Genomic DNA, 3,898 nt, shown 5'->3' on the forward strand with positions numbered 1-3,898 from the left:
GCAGCAAAAACTTTTGACAAAATACAGCACCCATTCCTATTTTAAATACTAGACAGCATAGGAATAAATGGAGTTTTCCTTAAAATGATAAGTAATATCTATCTAAAACCATCAGCGAACATTGTATGTAATGGGGATAAGCTAGAAGCTTTCCTGATAAGATCAGTAGTGAAGCAAGGATGCCCATTATCACTTCTATTATTTAATATTGAAGTAGAAATGTTAGCTTTAGCTATTAGAGTTCTAAGTTTCTACTTATATAATCTCTACTTAAATAATAATTTCTATCCACCTGTCCTTGTTTCCATTCAACCCATTAAAAGAACTAAAGAACTTTTCCACAAACTCATTTATGACAGTATTAATGTGACACAATTCACATGCAGAGAATCCAGCAGCAGAAAGAAAACACAGTCCATAGTTTCAGAGCAGGAAAATTGGGTTCTTATCTGCCCTGCCTTACTAGCAAGAGAAATTGACTTTAAAGGTATGAACTTAGTAATTAGGACTTTCCAATTGGTGCAGTGGAATATATTCACATGATTGGTCAAAGTGAAAAAGCAGGGCATAAATGAAATACTATTGCATTCTTCAATAAAAATGGTAAGCCATCATGAAATGTTGCCATTGTGACACAGCAGGCAGAAGGTCCCATGCCAAAGTATGTCAGAAGCTTCCATAAAGTTCCAAACAAACAACAGATGATTAAGAAGTCAAAGGAAAGGGAGAGCATTAATGTAATACCACAGCATTTCTTGGAAAATGCTGAGTGAACAAAAATTACTCATCAGAATGCCAGAAAGAAGATAGTACCTACTAAAAATAGGCATGATAATCAGACTTATTCAGAGACTATTCCAGAAATAAAATTCCACTGCCTTAAGTGTGTGAATATGAAGTGCTATTTTCATGGAACACTTTGAGTCACCTATTTTCCCAACTAACTGAATGTTAAATGAGTGAATGACTGAAACAAAACTCCAGGAAGTCATCAATATGGAAAGTGGTATGTGACCATGTACATTCACTGCTCCTTATCAGATTTCAACCTACAACTAACTTTAGGAATAATACTTTGGAAGGAACACTGTTCACAGAAATATTTGCAAGTTGAATCCATAGGAATATGTCTTATACAAGACCCTAGTGCAAAGACTGGCCAAGAAACACCCCAAGATTGTCATCTTTAAAGGTTTCCTTGGCAGGTAGAAGGAGTGATCACTGTTGGATGGCACAAAGTAGAACTCCAGGTGTCACTTAAGGGTTTGAGATAGAGAACGTTTTTTCAAGATGCATCTTGAGTGATGCATCAGAAAACTCACATGCTGTGTAGCTTACTATTCTATGTAGTTAACATTCCTTAAATAGCTTGTGGAAACCCTGGAGGAGAGTGCACAGCAAAGGGGGCTCCAGTTCTGTAGCTTCTTACTGGAGTAATTCAAATTCTTGGAAATGAGAATCAGCTCTTTTCTGTTGACTGTCCTCATACTCAGGGGAACCCCAAATTCCTTCCCCATCATGTTGCTATTAGATCATTGCCAGTCTTTTGTAGGCTACTCATTTTCTACCACATAACTATGTTGCTATATCCAATCTATTTCCATACTCATGGGCTTTAGTTGATTACTGTTCCATGTTTATCCTGATAGTAATGAATGTTTGTATTACTCAATATTCTTTTAGTACCACTCTCATAAGTCTGCCTTCCTAATGTTTGGTTTTTTTTTTTTTTTGCCTTAATTTCATTTAGTAAGCAGATCCCTGTCGAAAGTACTACATGAGGAGTTGGAAATAATTTTTGGCACATGTAAGTTTGGTGTTTTATGAATGATGGTTTTTGTACTGTGGAGTAAAAGCCTCTTGATATCAGGAACAAAAACAACAGTAACAACAATAATATGCACACGCACACATCCCAACCCAAAACATTATGTTGTAGAGGACAGTGCACTGGACTTGTAGTGAGAAAATCAGTTCAAATCCTATTCCAGATACTTCTTGGCTATATAACCCTGGACAAGTGAGTTAACCACTCTTAGCCTTAGTTTTCTCCTCATTTTAAGTGAGGATAAGAATAACATTTACCTCACAGAGTTAGTGTGAGGACTGGATAAAATAATGCATGTAAAGTATTTCACAAACTTTGAAGTACTATATAAGTGGTAGTTATTATTAATAACAGTACTTTGAAGGACAACATTTATTTGTATGCTTGTCTTTAAAAGTTTCATTTTGTAGCTTCTCAGAAGCAGTATAGTACAGTAGAAAGAATTCATTTTAGAGTCAGAAGTACCAGTTTGTAGCAGCAAGCACCCCAGCGTCTCCAGGGTGACTGCCAACACAGGTTCTTGGATCTGCTTTGATAAAGGAAAGCAACTCAAAATGGGTTAACAAGCTTACTTTAATCAGTTAAACATATATGGTTTACCTAGTTCAGGGAAAAAAGGTAAGCACCCTGAACTTCAGAGTATATAGACAGAAATATCAAGACAGAGAAACAGATCAAGTAGACAGGTTTCCAAACTGTCCAACCATTACATCCATACCAAGTCAACATCTGGGTTTTTCAAAGCCCGGGGGCTTTCAACAATGGCTTCCCAGAGTCTATTTCTGATCAAATCACAGAACACTTCTCAAAGTGAGCCCCAAAACAAAGCTACACATCAGGGCTTATATAGCCTTCTCCTGGCTCAGAGAATGTAACAACCTTATTGACTCACTGGCCAATCAAGAAGTATCTACTGAAAAACAAGCCTCCCACCCCAGGCTCCAGGTGCACTTTAGCCTAGGGGCAGGGAAGATCTTAAAAATTTACATTCCCATTACACAGTTCCATTACTTATAGGCTTTGTGGGCTTGGGTAAGTTATTGAACTTCTGAGTCTCAGTTTCTCAGGCTATTGTGAATATTAAATGAAGTAATATTTATAAGGCATTTTGTAATTATAAACGTTCAATACGTAAAACTTTAATATATATGTATACAACTGTGTGTGTGCATGCATGTGTGTATGTGTGTATAAAACCATACTTCCTAGCTAGAGGTTGTAAAGTATAGAGGACAGAGCACTGGGCTTGGATACAGGAAGACCTATGTTCAAATCTGACATTGACCAAGCCTTTTAAACTCTGGAGACATCAGACAACTAATTCCTTAGGACTTATTGACTAGGTCATAGAATGGGTTACCCATTTGGACTTCCCCAAGCCAAGAAAAGTAGAGGTTCTTCATATATTCATGTATAGTCACATGTCACACCTGAGAATTTGTTACTTGCTTTTGAAAGTGTAAGCAAACATTAATATTTGCACCAGCAGTTTTCATAGGAAATACCAAATCTGATTCAGACTTCACAAAGAACCTACTCTGACCTCTTCATTCTTGTATTGACTATGGCAGAGGGAATGAAGAAATGCAGTAGAACAGCAATTGTGATTTCAGATTAGTAAAAAGCACACCTCTAGGAGGGAAATTCCCTCTTATAGGCTGTATTCAAAGATAATTGGGACATGCAGCAGAATGGACAGGATGAGGTCAAGCTCTGTGGGACTTCCCAGTCATCTGAATAACACAAGAAGGGTGCAAAGAAAAAAAGATGCAAAGAGAAACTGATCAAAAAGATCCCAATTTAAGGTGAACTTATGGGGCTATGATGGAATACTAATAAAGCTGCCCCCAGCCCCAATATTCTAAGTTCATTATAGGCCTGGCCCCACTGAACAGCAGGCCCACTGTACCTACCTAGCTCCCCATCACTCCAACCAATGTCCTAACTTTTCCTTATATCCTTAGCTCAGTCAGAGCTGGGCCACAGAGAGAAGGCACCATCGCCCTAACCTGGGAAGAGCTGGGACCACAGGGAAGGGGATCTTAGTGGTTCTTACTTTTCACTGTGTCC

General features: G+C 38.0%; 1 pseudogene; it reads left to right on the top strand.

Annotated features, from left to right (window-relative positions):
* Positions 1-219: 219 nt before the first annotated feature.
* Positions 220-923, top strand: LOC138144250 (probable ATP-dependent RNA helicase DDX52 pseudogene; annotated as a pseudogene).
* Positions 924-3,898: the final 2,975 nt, after the last annotated feature.

This window comes from Petaurus breviceps, unplaced genomic scaffold (genome assembly GCF_028583685.1).
Source record: "Petaurus breviceps papuanus isolate PSGF00001 unplaced genomic scaffold, PetGlider_PUasm1.0 90692, whole genome shotgun sequence".
Classification (NCBI taxonomy): Eukaryota; Metazoa; Chordata; class Mammalia; order Diprotodontia; family Petauridae; genus Petaurus; species Petaurus breviceps.